Below are 18812 nucleotides of genomic sequence, written 5' to 3' on the forward strand. Positions count from 1 at the left end.
AAGATAAAATATCCAGAAACCCAAGATAAAGAAACCTGAAACGGAGAAGCCCAGGATAAAGAAATCCAAGATAAAGAAATCCATGATAAAGAAATCCAATTTACAGCACTGCATCAAAAGACCGAGAACCAGGCTCATAAAAATATGAAAGACCCAAATGGTTTTTCAAAGAAAAGAAATCCAGCATAACATCATTCCAAACCACTGACAACAAATACGACCGAAACTATATGCTTCTCATATATATATAAAATCAATCAGAGCAACGATCGGTAGAAATAGAATCCTGGCACCATACACAATTTCTCATCGATTCCCAATAGGCAGAATATAACAAAATACCAGAGAAAAACAGAACCATGCAGATTATAGTCCAATCAGACTGACAACACATTCATCTAATGTTAAGATCAGAGAACATTTTCATAATATAAGAATTCATCAGGGATTAGATGGCCCCAATAATATTTCTTGTGTCAGAGAATCTCATACCATATTTCAATAGAGGCAATCACAAATTGTTCACTGTAATTACCATGCTTGGACATTTCATATTTCGAACATTATTCCTTTAACTATTTCTGCCGTCCCAAATTCCATAATATTCCCCTCACTAAGAAAACCAGTTCATGAGGAAATTTCAATCAATACATTTCTCGACATCATACCAGGATAGATCGTTTTACCAAAATTAACCTTTTTCGCTAACTACAATGTTGCGAAAGTTCTACAATCTTTCGGTCAATCCGATATCTTTCTAGCTCCAGTCTGTAGTTATCAACCCATTTTTAATCTCTAATCATGCTTATAACCATTCCATCATTGAACTCTTTGGTTTCTCACCTGGAAACTCATTCAACATAAATCTCAGGAATTTCTATTATAAAACACCATTTTGGTAAGGGGGAGGGGGTCGTAAGGCCTCTGACTCAACTCTCATATACATATACATGTAACACAATTTTCATCATAACAATCATATCTCAATCATATCATTCATTTTGAGTAACTAACATTCATATTGATTTAATACCCACTTTCCAGTTATCTCATTTAGTCAAGTATAATTATGCATACATTACATGTTTTCTGGATAACTTTACTTATCTATTCATTTAATCATATAAGTCATGCACATGATATCATACATGGACCAGCAAACACAGATAAGTTTATCACAATCTATACTTTTACCTCGTACACTATCATTTAGACATATCGTTACAATCATATGAATCAGTCCAAGCAATTTAACACATTTACTTAATCTATACGAGCTTATCAACCATGATTTTTCATATAAGCGTACATGAATATTCATTCCATCTATATCTTTGGTAAGTTATCTAAACACATGCATTCACTCAAGCAAATCAACCATTTACATCATAGAATTATCTATTAATCATAGATAAGCTCATTTCACCATGTACACAATTCATGAATCCTCATTCGTACCTTTCCAAGTTTTAGTTCGTCATGACCAAACTTTACTCGAATATTTTAGCATCACATTCAACATGGTCGGTGTAGCTCGGTTGGAGAGTACCTTTGTCTAAACAAAGTGGCTCTCATACACGTTGGGAGACATCATACAATTACAGATCGGTGGCATGTATAGCTGGACTCTCATACATATGCTAGGTTAGTCCGAGAATCGACTAAACCATAACTTTGATACCACTAAATGTAACACCCCTCACTTGTATCCAACTTCGGGATAGGGTTCGAGGCATTACCGAACTTAAACATTCACAAACATATAAAATCGGGTTACCAAATTTTGCCCAAAATTAAAACTTTCCAAACACATGCATATTGTCCATTATATAGGCCTTCGAAGCCTATAACATACATCAGGGTGGTTCAGGACTAAACCGAGAACTTTGAAAATCTTTGGGCAACTTAACCAATTTTCTAGCTTTAGAGAGTCACACGCCCGTGTGGGTTGGGCCGTGTGGTCGCACACGTCCTTGTGGCTTGGGACATGCTCGGGTCCTCAGCCCGTGTAATTCTCTGTTTATGACGTCAATAACCGTTTAAGGGCACACGACCAAGGCACACACCCGTGGCCAGAGGCCGTGTCCTCCACACGGCTGAGACACACGGCCGTGTCTCTACCCGTATGGTTAAGACTTAGGTTAATTTCCAAGCCTTTTTGTCATCTTTACATATGCACTCATACACGGTTTCAATGGCATTCATCATGTACATATGCCATATACTTCTCATACATCGTGAACAAGCACAATTACATAACCACATCACAAGACATTAACACATATCATGGATAAATAGGCTTACAAGCCAAAATCTTTATAAGCCACATCTCATGGCTATAAACAACAAATCAATATAAACCAATACCTTTGGCTAATCACAATAATAGTCATCATAGAAAAACTAAGTCCCTATACATGCCACTTGCATAAAAACATTCCACGTACACATGCCAGTACTCCAAGGATAATGGCTCAATAGTGTGATGCTGCCTCCGACAATCTCCAACCCCGAGCTGACCTGACAAAACTAAAAGAAATGGAAAGGAGGGAGTAAGCTTTACGCTTAGTAAGCTCGTATGAAAATAATAAGCAATGCGATAACATGCTATATTTCATATTCTTTCTATTTAGTCAAATTCTAGCTAAGTTGTTTTTCCCGAGTCACAGTCATTAAATTATTTATATCTAGAGCTACGAAACTCCAAATTAAGATACGTTAATTTTCCCAGAAACTATAATCATATCTCTTCTTATCATAAAATTTTCAGAATTTTTGGTCTAGCCAATAACTACAATTTATTATTTAAAATTCCTCTGTTTCGCTATTTGATAGCTTCGACCTTTCTTCAGTAAAATTTATTTATCTCCTAGTACGAGACTCAGATAATGTTCTCGTCTCTTTCTCCTGAAATTAGACTCATTAAAGATTTCATTCATATGAATTTTAACTTATAATTATTTTTTTACAATTTATAATGAATTTCCAAATTTGAGACAGGGGAGTCTGGAATCACTCTAATTCTGTCTCACAAGAATTCAAATATATCATGATAAAAAATTCTTTTACTTTCACCATTTCCTCTATGTGAAACTAGACTCATTAAGATTTAATTAATATTTTATTAAGCTTCTAACTCAATTTCCAATATTTTTAGTGTATTTTCAAATTCGGACCAATGCTGCTGTCCAAATCTGTTTTGGTACGATATAATGATTACTATCATAAGATCATTTCCAACTATCATGAACTTACCATTTCATTGATCCGTACTCATTTTTCACAATAAAGCTCAATACAAAATTTATTATTTCTCATGGGCACACTTAGTCAAACATTCCAAGTATAGGATAATTCCCTATCACATGCACTCAATCATCAAATTTGTCTCATGGCAATGCACCATGGAAATTTGTCTTAGAAGAGCTAATCACTTATCATTTCATTCATATACATCATATTAATCCCGTTGAGTTTCTAGGAAATTTCGATGGATTATCCGTTTACCGTCCATTCATAAGAATGCTCATTTCATGGATGCACTACGGCGGGATTACCAGTCTAGGCTAAATCCCCCGTATCGTAAACTCATAAGGTGATGTCGGGATTACTAGTCCAGGCTAAATCCCTTATTGCGAAAAAACCCTTACTGAGTTCGGATCTAAATTGCCAGTCCAGGCTAAATTCAGACCCTAATCAGATTACTCGTCCGGACTAAATCCTCAATGCACATATATTCTTCGGGAGGCTTGATCACTCAAGGAACACCCGTCTAGCCTAGATCCTTTCTATATTTGAGATCTATGAATTACCCGTCATGGTTTATCCATCAAATTCCCTTTTTAACCTTAACCGAGACATTTTTCAACAAATCATTATCAAGGATGCATTTCATGTAATTTTATGCCATCAATAAATGCAATTTTCATGCATTCATAAATCATACAATTAAACATATTATGAGTTTACTTTGAGTCACCCGAACTTACTTGTCGAAATCTCGTCAAGTACAAACGTGTAGCAATTCATACAACCTGGGTAATAGTAATTTAACACTCAATTCATGTAACGATAATTTGCCATTCAATTTCACATGACACAACAAGCATTACATTTTTCCATATCATACACACTATCCATCAACTTCTCTTAAACATATTAAATCATAAAATTTATGCCATACCAATAGAGAATTAAAATTCATGCATGGTATTGCATTATTCATACAGGTCCAAAAATAATATTTTTACAAATGTTCATTTTGACCCCTAAACTTTTGTATATTTACACTTTTGCCCTGAGGCTCGTAAATTAAACTTCATCCTATTTTCTTATGTTTTATGACATGCTGATCATTTTTCCCTTCTATGACAACATCAAATTCTCACTCTATCATGTACTTATGAACATTAGGTAGTTTTACCGATTATGCTGTTTTACTCGTTTTCACGTAAAATTGCTTAGCAAAAGTTGTTGAACACAATTTCAAGCTTCATATCCTACCATTAAACATCAAAATACATGCATATCAGTCATGATTAAATTTTTAAACACAAACCCTAGCTCAAAATAATGGTAGAGATGAGTAGATCACGTTACCAGGCTTTCAAAAATGTAAAGAACATTAAAAACGGGGCTCGGGATCACTTACAAATGAGATTGGAAAGCTTGAAAACCCTAGCCATGGTGTGTTTCATGAGACATTCGGCCATGAGGAAGAAGATGATCAAATTTGGCTTATTTTTGGCTTTTTAATTCATTTAATTACCAATTTACTAAATTGCCCTTAATGAAAAACTTTTAAAAACCTATTATACCATGTCCATTTTTGTCTACAAACTTAAAAAATGGTCTAATTACCATTTAAGAACCTTTAATTTAAAAAATCATAACAATTAAACACTTTTAACATGTAGAACTCAACTTTTGGACATTTTACAATTTAGTCCTTTTGACCAAATTGAGTGCCCAAACGTCAAAATTTTCGAACGGAATTTTCACAAAATCATTCTATGAAATCGTAGACCATAAAAATATAATAAAAATGAAATTTTCCTAATCGGATTTATGGTCCCAAAACCACTGTTCCGACTAAGCCCAAAATTAGGATGTTGTAGAAAAAATTTTAAAATTTGGGCCCACATGCCCGTTTGGGCCTACAAGCCTTTGTGACCCACACGCCCAAAATGACCTTTGCCCGCATGGCCCACACGTCCTAACATATGACCCACACAGCCCAAAATGGCCTACACACAGTCTCTCACACACCCATTACATGGTCATGTGTCGCACACAGCCTATCACATGGCCATGTGGCGTCGGCATGCCTAATTTTTGGCTTTCGCCAGTTGTCATTTTTCAAGTTTCTCGTTACACACATGGCTCGGATTTGATGCAAATTTGTCAATAAAATGCCTAAAATTAGTCTGAATTCCTCACATTCAATTGAGTCACCACTCGGATTCTCTATTAAGTAGTAATTTGGGACCATTAACATGGACTACAACACAACCATAAACAATTTCCACTAAAGATTGCACTCATAATCGTTTCAAATGCTTACCCACGTCTATGGTAGCTCATAAACTTTACTACTTAATCAGAGAGCCTCAGATTTCTTAAATATCACCTGGAAAAATGATACACAGACTCAACTTATACATCAAACTGAATGCTAAGACATCAACAAAGATTTCTTCCAAAACCACAGCGAGCCCTTACCTACGAAGCTACATAAAGAAACTGAATATTTGAAACGTAATGAAGTCCAAAATCGATAAAAGAAGAAAAAAGAAAAGTTAGAGAAATGAAGAGAGAAGAACGTTAAAAGGGAAGATAATTTTGGGGAAACAAAAATAAAAATATTATAATATAATATCCCAACTCCCACTCCCAATTAACTAATAAATCCTCCAAAATCGACCCACTAATATTCATCCATTACCATAGAGTATCAGTTCCATCCAACTTCTACTACACAACTGGCACACTCATAGAAGTAAAAATTAACATCCTTTGCTTACACAAGGGTTTGAATACAAGACCCTAAGGCAAGCTAACATCATAACAATTGAACCAGCAAGCTCATTTTAGTATGAGTTGACCGAAAATATAACATAAGCCAAGGAACAAAAATAAAAAAGTTTCCAACAGTGGGACTTGAACCTAATACCTCTAACACACAAAAAGATCATTTTACTACCGAAGCAAATACTTAATTATGAAAGAATTCATAAAAACAAGATTAAATAAATTAGGGTGTTACACAACCAATTTTTGGGTTTTAGTTATCGAGTTCAATTTTCGATATTGAGTCCAATTTTCAAATCCAATTATCCATCGGGCTAATTGTTTGACTTGAAAATTAATTTTCACAAACATCATATTTATTTTAATTAATTTGATTAATTTAATTTTGCTTGATCAAAATTAGTTTTCCCAAAAATCACTCAGATTTTCAAATTAATTTTTAAAGAAAATTCTTTAATCAAATTCTCTAGTTGAACAATTCTCACGATTGCCTAATTTAATTCCACATCGAATAAATTAACTCAATTAAATTATTTCCAAAGTCATAGAATTTTCTTTTAATTCAAATGCAGTTCGATCGAGCTTTTCTTGAGCTAGCAGAGGGACCAATCGGACATATACAATTAGGATCGAGTAATTACAATTATGTCCAGAAGCATCGTTCTATAATTCACAATTTACTTAAACATGGAGTCAATCCACAAGAAGAACCATGATTGAAAACTCCTTATTGTATACTCTTTACGAAAGCAATTCATCCAACTGCGTTGTCTAATGATCTCATAATGTGTGTGTTACCCTCATATGATATCCTTGATTCCTTTGAGTTAAATCCATGTCACAGGGATAGGAGTGAATTGCATCCTCTCCGAATTCTATCTTGTACCCGATTCCTGTCTTTGAGTACTTTGTTGCTCACCCGTAGCTGCTTTAGGTTGTCCAACTGTGATTGCCCTGGAGTTGAAACTGTTCATGATATTCACCTCATTGTCTTTTCTCCTTGGGGCCGATCTTTTAGCCACTTCCCCCTCAATTTTACTGTCCCTCACGGCATTTTCAATCATCTCACCCGCCATAACTATATCTGCGAAACTTTTCTTGGTACTTCCAATCATGTGTGTGATGAATGACGCCTTCAAAGTTTTAATAAATAACATGGGGGTCTCCTTTCCCAACAATGGTGGTTGTACTTGCATTGCCACCTCCCTCCATCGTTGTGCATATTGCCTAAAATTTTCATTAGGCTTTTTCTCCATGTTTTGAAGTGTGATCCTATCTGGCGTCATATCAGTCACATGGTTATACTGTTGCTTGAAAGCCTGTGCAAGATCTCTCCATGAACCGATTCTTGCATGGCTCAACTGATTGTACCACCTAGCCACTGCTCCCACTAGGCTGTCCTGAAAACAATGGATCAATAGTTGATCATTGTTCACATATCCAGTCATCCTCCTACAAAACATTGTTATGTGTGCCTCTGGACAAGTAGTCGTGCTGTACTTTTCAAATTCTGGCATCTTAAATTTATGAGGAAGCACCAAATCTGGAACCAAACTTAAGTCTTTGGCATCAATCCCATGATGATTGCTTGCGCCTTCCAAAACCCTAAACTTCTCCTCTAACTATCTGTAACGATCTTCTAATTGTTTCGCGGATTCAGTTGCCATTCTTTCCTTCTCCATCAAGTCCAGATCAGGAGTGATAGGGTTGACCGAGCTATCACTCCAATTATTTCCCAACCCAGATGGGAAATTTACGGGGATTCCAGCATCAACTGGCCCATGTTGAGGCCTTACGGTGACAGATGGCCTTCTAGGAGGTACCTCGGTTTGCAGTGGCATATGAGGTGGAGTAAAACCTAGAGGAGGACCTTCATTCTCCTCTTCAGTGATTGCAATGGGAGCTTTTCCTTTATCAGTGGCTCTCAGCAGCTGAGCCATTTCAGACATCATGTTTCTCTAAGCCTCTAGCATCTGTTCCCTCATTTCATTCTGCATTTTGGCCAACTGCTCCTGCATTTGATCTTGCATATCTTTTTGTAATTGCTCGAACCTTTGATCCATACTCTTAGTCTTAGTACGAGTGCCGTAAGGATGCGTGATGTCCAGATTTTCTTTTCTACCTTCGGAAGTAAACTTTAACTAATCAGGGTCTTTCTATAACTTTGAATGCAAATGATGTGATGAAATGCTATGAGATACAAATGCATGAATGCAAAAAAGAATATCGATTCTGGTTCAACTTTAGTTAGAAAATTTTATTTAGAAAAAGAATATCTTTACATATAAGAGGATTACAAATACGCTTTTACCCTAAGGCCCAAAGCTTTAACTCTATCTAATAAAAGGGCTAACTCTCGTCCTATATCCGACGATGATGAATACATCAGACTCAATACATCAGCTCGAATTGCCAAGTCTTGCACATATTCAGCAACCTCTCAAATCTGGGCTATGGCTTCACCAATGACATGATCTCTTTCTCTGACCTGTCCTCTAGCCTGATGAAGCTCTCCCTTCAAATAATCTTCTTACGCCTCGAGCTGCTCAACTCGGAGTTCACCATCATGCAATGCCACTTCTAAATCCTCAACCTTGCTTTTTAGCTCCTTTAACTCGACCGCAGAATTATGGTTTTGGTGCCGACATTGGGATCTTCCAAGCTCAGTTACCTTAGTCTTCAATCCTCTATTCTCTTCCTCTAATGCCAAATTTTACACCTGCATCTCTTGGAACTTCCTCTCCTAATACTCGACTCTAGCCTTTTCCTCTTGGACCTCTTTCTGCAACTGATCTAAAGATCCTCCTACTCTCGCTCTCCTCAAGGATACTTGTGCCCTTTTGTAATGCTCCTTTAGATCATCTCGATCTTCCTCAATCTTTCTCTTTTCTTTTCTCTCTTTCTCGAGCTCCATCTTTTGAACATCGACGTCCAAACTCAAGTACATCTTTTCTTCTTCAAGCTTTGCTATCCTTTTCTCAAGCTCTAAGTTCTTTCTCTCAAACTCCTGCTTCATAATTTCTGACTCTGAAGGCCTTACTTGCAAATATTCTTCCATCGGTCGAGCCCTTTCCTTACTTGGCTTAGGGATATTATCGTTAACCTTCTACTTCTCCATTCAATGTATTCTGGTGTGGTTGCAGGACTAATAGCTACTCCTTTCAACCGACAAGTCTTTTTCCAAGCATTAGAAACTTCAATAACCTTCCTCTTGTAATCGGCTCCTCTATATACGAACTCACTTTGAGCCAACCCCTGAGTCGCTGGTACAAACTGTCTCAATCCATGCTGCCTCAGCACGAGCAAAGGGGCATAACCAATGGCACCCCAAATTCCCAACAGGGGGACCCAATCAAAACTGCCGCATCGGTAAAGAACCTCACCAGGAATCATCCACAGAGCCCTCCACTCGACATCTTTCGACTGAAGGTTCTGAAGTAGCGCAATCCAATTCTCTTCTAGAACATCAACTCTTTTAGTTGAAGCTACTATGTCTTTCAACGGTGAATAATCCTCGAAAAAGACTCGACAAACCACCCTATCTATCAACCGAAAATGAAGAACCAAGCCAGAAGTAACTGAGCACACCCTATAAACTTACCAGCACCAGCCCTCCTACATGCACCTAAAGACCTGAATGTTTCCGCCAAAATTGCAGGAACAGAAGTGACCTTTTTACTGAGTCGATGAAAAAGATCTGTGGCTGTCTCATCCACGTATCCCAAAGCCCTAGGGAAAACCATCAATCCATACAAACTTAAGGCAAAAACATCCACCTTCTTCGTCTCATCAGGGTGTGTCAAAATCAAATCTTTCAAAGCGTCCCATGAAATGCACTTGCACTCACCCTTTTCCTTAATTCAGGCCGTGGCCTACTGCTCGCTCATCCCCGTAATAATCATCAATTTCTTCCAAAAAGTAAGGACACAAGCAGCTCGAAAATAGATCCTATCATTCTGAAACCTAGGACAACGAAGCAAGGCAGTGTACTCCTCCACAGTAGGTACCATATCTACTTCCCCAAAAGTGAAGCAACTGTACGCTAGGTTCCACAATTGAGCAAGGGCTCGAAATAAGTGCTCGTCTATCTGAACATCAAGCAAGTACGATAAGTCTTCGTAATTACCGTAGACTAACTGCTTGGTCTCTTTGCCCCACTAATCACAAATTTCCTTAAGCTCCTGGAGATTATTCTGTGTGACACTAATACGAGTGTAATCTGACAACTCCGACACGTATCCCTCAGCTATACTATCTCCCTTTTCTAGTTGAGTTTGCTCAGACCATCTATGGACGTTGGCGCTGCCTTCCACTCTATCAAGAAGTCTGTTCTCCATAATAAAACTTCCTAACTTAGAAATTGATCGTGAACCGATATCTTTGTAAATGTAAAATGACATGCAAAAAAAAGAAAAGAAATAGTCAGTAACATATGATATCAATAAATTTCAACGATAACTTATAAGGGTAATATCTAAAGTTTAAACCTAACTAAGTTGGGCTCATACGGTCTTTCGATATGAGGTTGGTTCCAAAGTTTGAGGTACCCGAACCAGCAGATTCCTCGATTCTCACCCATTATAGGCTCATTTGAATCGAGTTCGGTCCAGGGGAATACATTTCCCTATGGCTACACGGAGATGAAAATCTCACGAAACCATAGGTACGGATGTATCCCAAAAGTGATCCACTATTCTGCACGGAGGCGAAAACCTCACGAAGGCGTAGCTTCTCACTCCCACTTAAGGGTGTGACCACAAATTAGGATATAGCAACACATGCAATAATACAAACACATGTAATGCAAAGAGAATTAAATTTTAAAATTTTTAATTTTCGACATTAAGACAAGAGATAATCAATTACACGGCTTGACTCTCTTATTAGTCCCCAGTGGAGTCGCCAAGCTGTCGAAACCATTTTTTTATCAGGTTTTGGAAAATGGGAATCGACCTTAAAAATGAAAACATGAGTCGCCACCAATCTTTTTAGGTGCGATTGGATCACCTTTAAAACATTTTATTTTAAAATCATTAGTTTTGGTCTACGAAATCAGAAAACGGGTTCGGGAGCCAGTTACGTACGAGGAAGGGTTAGCACCCTCGTAATGCCCAAAAATTGGTACCTAATTGATTATCAAGTGTCTTTAATGTCAGCGATTCAAAAATTTTAAGATGCCATCCCTTTTAGAATATTTTGATTTTTTTGTAAATTAGAGTTCACTCGTATCAAAGTATTGACACTAAGTTAGCTTTTTAGAAATCCTTATCTCGGAACAACAAAACGCTACATCCAATAAGTTAGGACATATTGCTTTGCAATTCCAAGACAGTTGCTCACGTTTTGCAAACATTTAAAAACTAAGAAGGGTACTTGATTATTCGAACTTAACGAGAAAAGTTGCAACCCAATAAGTTAGGGTACTACTTTCTCGAAATTTCCAAACACCAAGCATTGCCTTTATATTTTTTGAAAACTTTGGGGCCTTAAAATGATGCGTGGGGAACTGTATTGTATTATAAATCATGCATAGTAACATATTATTGTAGTAGGTAAATAATACATGCATTTAAACAAAATGATGGCAGTAATATAAAGGTCTTGCATTAGATACATACATATAAAAATCATATATGCATGGAAAATATTAACAATATACATACAAAGATATATAAAGCATGTATTGAGAAATGAATAAACAAAACGTACAAACATACAAAGTAATAATTAGATAATGCATGATATACAACAAAGTAATACAACATCAATGTACATGATCATAAAATGTAATATCAAATAATAAATATAAAATGACATTTAACACATGATATATGCAATATAAAATAAAATGAAATGAGAATTGTTAACAAAATATACATGAAACACAAATAAAACATGATATTTAATAATAATTTTAAAATAGTATTTAATATACAATATACATATTAACAAAATATTTATAAAAGGATAAAAATTATATATAAAATATATTGGTTTAAAAGTATGTGAGAGAACTTATAAAGTAACACATAATATATAAAAAGTATAAAATAATACATAATAAATAATTAATAATTTAATATGAATACAATATGAGTTTTAAAAAAATAAATTAATTTACAAATTTTGAAATTATAAATAATATAATGAATAATATAAACATAAATAACATAATTGATAATATATGATATACATAACAAAAACAGTAAGTAATATAGAATAAAAATAAAAATATAATAAACGTTATATAATAAAATATAGTTTAAATATATAGGAAATAAGAAATATAATAGATATAATATAAAATAATAAAAGTATATATGTAAAAACAATATATATAAATAGTTAATAAATATATAATACAAGTAAAAATAGAATAATTATAAAAAAATAATGATGTAAAATAATAATTTGCGAAAAAAACAATAGATAATAAATAATATTAATATATATAATAAAATAATTTTTCAATATATAATATAAAAGTGGGGTAAAAAAACAAAAGCAAATTACAATATATGAAATATTTAAATATAAAATAAAATGAAAATAAATCTATTGGGCTAAATTTAAAATTCAGCAAAATTACTGGGCGAATTCAAAAGAAATAGAACTAAATTTAGGTCTTAATTAAAATGAGCGCAAAACAAAAGGGACTCATTGGGAAAATTTCCCTATTCCCAAAACGACTGCGTTTTAAACTGGGACTTAAAGCAACTACTTTAGGGATTAAATCACAATTGAGACAAAATATTAGGGTTAAATCATAAATAAAATAAAACTTAATTGTAAACACAAAAAGGGTGGAAGGATCAATTGGGTAATTAACCCAATCCTAAAAAACGCGGGGATCCTCCCCGGGTAATCGGGTCAACGCGCGAATCGTGGGGTTATGAAACGATGTCGCTTCGTTAAGGCTATATAAGCCAACTTCTTAGCCTTAAACTCATTTGAAACCCGATTTTTTAAAAAAAAACCTAAAATTTTCTCTGAAAGAGAGAGAGAAAGGAGAGAAGCTCCGGGCTCTGGCTTCTGTAGGCCTCGCCCCGGTGTAGGCTTCACGCGCCCATGCCCCGCCCTAAGGACCACCGCGCACGGTGTCTAGGGTTCGAAAAACCATTCCCTTCCTTCGCCAATCGTCAGGTAGCCTCCTTTTTCTTTTATTTTCTTTTATTATTTCTCAAATCATTGTATACAAGTCAGAAAACAAATAGAAGAAAAAGAAAAGAATAAAAAAAATGATTTGATTACCAAAAGAAACGAAAAAAGAACTGCTTTTTTATTTCTTCTGCTCTAAATGGATACAACTGCTAGTAAAATCTTTTTTCTGTATTTTTGTTTTCTCCTCTTATTTACAGATTTTGCAAAAGGCTTTATAGCCTTAGACTACTGCCTATTTTGGAAAGAAATCAGAAGATTTCTTTCCATTTCCTGCTCTAGTATAGCTGCTGCATTTTGCTTTGATTTCTTTCCTTTTCTTGCAGATACCCCAAAGATCTCGGTGATGGAAGATTGCTAGAATTGATGGAGGCTGAAGTCTAGTGGTGACAGAGACGAGAAATTGCGGCGTGCTTGGTGGCGACGATCGGGCCGTTGAATCTGTGAGATGAAAGGTCATGTCATTTGGAGTGCCCGAAACTTCTAGAAACTCCTTGCGGCGCTGTGTTCTCAAGAAACCCTAGGGTTTCCTTGTCTGTTTTTACCGTTTTGGGCCTTTTGGGCCACTTTAGTCTAGGGTCTGTTATTTAGGCTTGGGTGTAACCTGGTTTGGTTTAAATTGGGCTACGGGTGTATTTTGGGCTGCTGGGGTTTAATTCTTTTGGACTCTGTATATGGACTTTTAATGGACTTTTAAAATAGATAAATACTTATTTATTTAACCCTTTTTATTCTATCTTCAGCCCGATCAAATTTGGGCTAATACAACAGTCAATGAGCTAATATTTGTTTGTCATAATTTCACTATGTATGCAAAACATGAAAGACAAAAAAAAAGATATAATAGTGAAATGTGAAATTAGATTTTTTTTTTATTTATCCATCGTTTGAATACATAGAAAATAGTTACATGGTTGATACAAAATGAGCACATTTCCTAACATAACTTAAACATATACCGTACATTTAAAAATTCTAAAACGGCTTGTATTTTACTCTAACCAAAAACCAATTGTAATGAGGAACATTTATCATAACTTATTAACATGATGCATGTCGATTCATGTAAAATATCATATCCTTATACATGTATATAAAAACCTTTCTTTTCAAAAGATACGATTTAGCTACTAACTGGAGGGATTGAGTCATTAATTTTGCTAAACTATTTTATTCTCAAAAATCAAGCTTTGTGATATTTACTTGCACCAACAATCTAACACATAATGATCATTGAAAGTTTGAAAAATAAACTCACCAACATTAGCAAGAATTGTCTCGATTGCATGATCTAAAAGTTTTATTCTTAGACAAATATTAAACAAGTAATCTTGCAAACTACAAGTTGTGTGTTGATAACTCACTTATGATTATCTTGTAGATGCATTTACCAAAATATAAAAATATCCACTTGTTGGATAAATGAACCCATATTTCTTTTAGAAATGCAAGATATTCAATATCAACTTTTGCTAGTGAGGTTTAATAAATCTTTTTTGAGAACAAGCAACACTTGATAAATTAAGAAGCTTCAAATTCTTCAATAAATATCCATGTAAATTCTTATTTTGTTGCATCATTATTGATCGGGATGGTCTAACCGATTATGCCAACTAATTAGTATATTTGGACTAATAAGCTTTTGGTTTACCATGCATATGATTCGACGATACTAATGTAAATTTCTATTTTTGCCATATCATATGATTTAACCCTTTTAATATATACATATTACCAATTGTTAGAGTATGCCCAAAGACCAATCATGAGATGATTGTAATAACATACTTATTTTACCTCGTTATTAATATAAGGTATAACCATTATTATTTCAATTTATTTTCTGTGTATATAAATAAACTATTTTATAATAATGTCCTAAGAATAATATGATTATTCTTAAAAGGTCTTTAGTCGAGTATTATTGTGGGCTTGGACAACAATAATGCATTAAGATTAACGTGTACTTAATTGATGGCAAAGTGTTGTCATTGACATAAGATGTCAAAATCAACACATAAGTATGTGTGTTAGAGAACAACATATTGGACTGACCCGCTATGAGTATGTTTCTTGGATTATTATTTAATAGTTATAACATTACTTGTAACAACCCGATTTAGACCCTAATCGGAACGGTGGTTTCGGGACCACAAATTCGAGTCATAAAAATATTTAAAAATTATTTTCTATGTTTATTTTGTGTGACTTTATATATATGAAATTTTCATGGTTTAATTTTGTCGTTTAGGTGTCCGATTAAATAAAAGGACTTAATCGCGTAAATTGAAAAGTAGGTAGTTTATTTTGTAAAGGGCTTATTTGTTAATGGCTTTCTAAGTGGGGGTATTTATGGTGAAATTATCGCATTATATATATAATGTTGGATGGTAGTAGATGATTTTATAATATATTAACTAAAGTTAAAAAGAAAAAAAAAGGTAAAATAATAATAAGTTAATATATGTTATTATATTATAAAATAAAAAGCCATATCCATGTTATTTCTTCATCCTTGCACCGAAACTAAAACAAAGAAAAAGAAATAAAACAAAGTAGGGTTCGGCCTTGTTCAAGCTAGATTAAGGTAAGTGTTCAACTCGATTTTTGATAATTTTTACGTTTTTGAGATCGTTGTTTCGAGTACTACAAAACCCATGCTTAAATTTTTTATTTTGATGAATATTTTGAGTTGTGCCAATGTTGATAGCTTGTGATTTTTGTGGTTTGATGATGAAAAATGAAAGATATGTTTTAGCTTAACATATTTTGTATTGGAATTTTTGATAATTTTGAGTAATTAGGACTTAATTGCAAAAATAATAATTTGAGGGACTAAAATGTGAAATTAATGAAATATATGGACTCGTATGGTAATGGGTAAGATTCGGCTAAACATGGGTAATTGGAAATTTTGTGTATTTTTGTGTTTTGTGCAATAGGGACTAAATTGTAAAAATTATAAATGTTAGGGGTAAAATGGTAATTTTCCTATTTATGTGTTTTTGGATTAAATTGAATGAAAATATGTTTGAATGAGCTTAATTTGAATATTTTTAGATCAAGAACTAAAGAAATCGGATTTGGACCGGGAAAAACGAAAGTTGTCAACTAGTCGCCCGATTCTGTTTTATACCATCCGAGGTAAGTTTATAAGCAAATAGATGTATTTATTAGTAAATTAATGTTATAATTATATGCTGTTATGGAATGTTAGAATTTAATTGTGTTATGGCGAATATGTATAAATGTGGCTACCACACTTTCGAGTTCAATTCGACCGAGATACGAAGTCCAAAAGCCCCGTATGAACTTTAGGAATATTTAGGATACATATGTCATGAAATAGGATTCCGATACATGTGTGCGAGTAAGACCATGACATCGATATATGGTTCTGATATGTGTTTACAAGTAAGACCCTGTTTGGGACAGTGGCATCGGTATGTGGCTACATGTAAGACCACGTCTGGGACGTTGGCAGTGTACGACTTGTGCAATTATCTGAGTGTCCTATCCAATTCCGAATGGTTCATCGGGCAGAGGCATAATGAGAACGAATGTGTAAAACAAACTATAGATCAGGTAAGAATTTATTTGTCATTTATTTGAACAAAGGTAAGTAAACACCTTGGTTATTTGTTACAAATTTTGTAAGTATAAGTTTAAAAAAATATATGTATGATATGTGTATTTATTTTGTGATTGACTAGTAAGCATGTTGTAATAGTTCTTATGTGTATGTGATTAAGTGATGAGGTACATATTCGCTTATATGGTTAATACATGCAAGTGGAAGCATAATAAATCACATGAGTTCTGTGTTTGTGCGTGTAAACTAAGTACGTATTATATATTCAGCTATGAAGATTAAAAGCAATTTATATGAATTTTGGTGATATAAATATTCGGTCAAGGTGATAATATAAAAAATAATAAAAATAATAAATAAAAGAGAAATATTTATTATATGTTTAAATACATACTTAGTATGAATATATGTATTTATAAACGATTGGATCTACATGTGGTATGATAAAATAATTTGGTTCTGTTTAGTTATATTAATTAATTTTATTTGATTGTTTGTTTGCTTAAAACTTACTAAGCTGTGATAGCTTATTCTGTGTGTTGTGTTTACTTTATTTTATAGATTTTGGAATCAAGCTACAAGCTCGGGGATTGTCAGCCAAGCTCGTCACACTATCCACAGCTTTGGTACTTTTAAACTGAACTTGAATTATGGTATGTATAGGCTGGTTTTGAGGTTAAGTACTTTGGAAATGAATGCATCTATAAAAGCCATGCGAAGATGGCTAAATTTTATTATATAAATTCGGTCATGTTAGGCATGGGTTATGTTTATCTTAGTTTGTGGCATGTGTTATGTATATATATAAAGTTTGTGATAAGTACTATGTGCTGGAGAGTGGCTTGCTTATACCGCTTAGATTTAGTCTTATATGTTTTATTAATTATAATTTTTGGATGTGTTTGGCTTGATTAGTTCGGTGATGAAAATTTTGGGTGTGTATGTGGTTTTAAATAATATATTTCGGCTATGATAGATAATAAATGTGATTTTTTTTTGTTATAATAGTTAGGTTATGAAGGAATTATTAAATATGTTAGTTAAAGTGATGATATTTGTATATTAGCTTGATATGTGCTATTATTAAAAGGGTAAGTGATGGATGTGGTTAAAGACTTATACTGCTGAGGTAAAATTGTTACATAATTAGGCTAGAAGACTTTTGCAATGATGTTTTGGTATATTCGGTTATAGGATATGTTTGGATGAAATGGTCTAGCTAAATTGAGATTTGGCACATATTTGTATATATATTTATGCTCATAATAAAACGACTTGTTTGTGACTTGATAGTTGCCAGGATAATGTTTTGATTTATAATGTGACATTGTAATATGCATTTATACGCTTTCAAGTAAATATATATATATATATTCATGTGTTAGGTTTATTTTTACTTGTGTTTCGGCAAAGGTAAACTTTGTTAGTTAATTTGATGGAAGGCCAACAAAATTTCGTACCGATCTCTCACGATATATATATAACTATAATATTTATAGATTACTTGAGTGGTTTAATTATTTGTAAGGAACTAATTTGTGGTTGCTCATTCATGGTGTGCGAATGATGCTTACATCACTATAGAACATTTTACGCATATAATGCTCAAGGTTATAAAAGTTTAAAAAAAAAATGTTGCATGTTTCCTTATTGGCATTATTTGATTAGTTTAATTCTTATTTCTTATGTAATATTAAATTGAAGCATGATAGTTGATTTAAAATTTTTATTAGTTAAATTACGATAGAAGTTGATTTAAAATTTATGTTAACCGATAATGCCTCATAACCCTAATCCGGCGACGGGTATAGGATAAGGGTGTTACATTACACATAGTGATTACTATGTATATGATCCTCAGACTTGAGATCATCATTATCCCAACATCATTAGTCGTATATTTTGATACAGTCAAACGTCCACCGTAACTGGTTGTTCTATAAAGGCTGATGTTGGATATACCACAATCTATGTAGTGGGATATGGTTGATCAATATAGAATTTGTCCCTCCGAAATAATGGGAGCAATATC

The 18812-nt window shown here is 33.9% G+C and overlaps 2 long non-coding RNA genes across 2 annotated transcripts; both read left to right on the forward strand.

The window, feature by feature from the left end:
* The first annotated feature begins 12975 nt into the window (after window positions 1-12975).
* LOC121210953 (uncharacterized) lies at window positions 12976-13910 on the forward strand. Its single transcript, XR_005906266.1, has 2 exons — window positions 12976-13173; window positions 13515-13910. It is a non-coding gene; the product is annotated as an uncharacterized lncRNA (long non-coding RNA).
* Window positions 13911-15691: 1781 nt separating this feature from the next.
* LOC121210954 (uncharacterized) lies at window positions 15692-18480 on the forward strand. The gene is made up of 3 exons (XR_005906267.1): window positions 15692-15775; window positions 16249-16332; window positions 17342-18480. It is a non-coding gene; the product is annotated as an uncharacterized lncRNA (long non-coding RNA).
* Window positions 18481-18812: the final 332 nt, after the last annotated feature.

Source organism: Gossypium hirsutum, chromosome A12 (genome assembly GCF_007990345.1).
Source record: "Gossypium hirsutum isolate 1008001.06 chromosome A12, Gossypium_hirsutum_v2.1, whole genome shotgun sequence".
NCBI classification, from domain to species: Eukaryota; Viridiplantae; Streptophyta; class Magnoliopsida; order Malvales; family Malvaceae; genus Gossypium; species Gossypium hirsutum.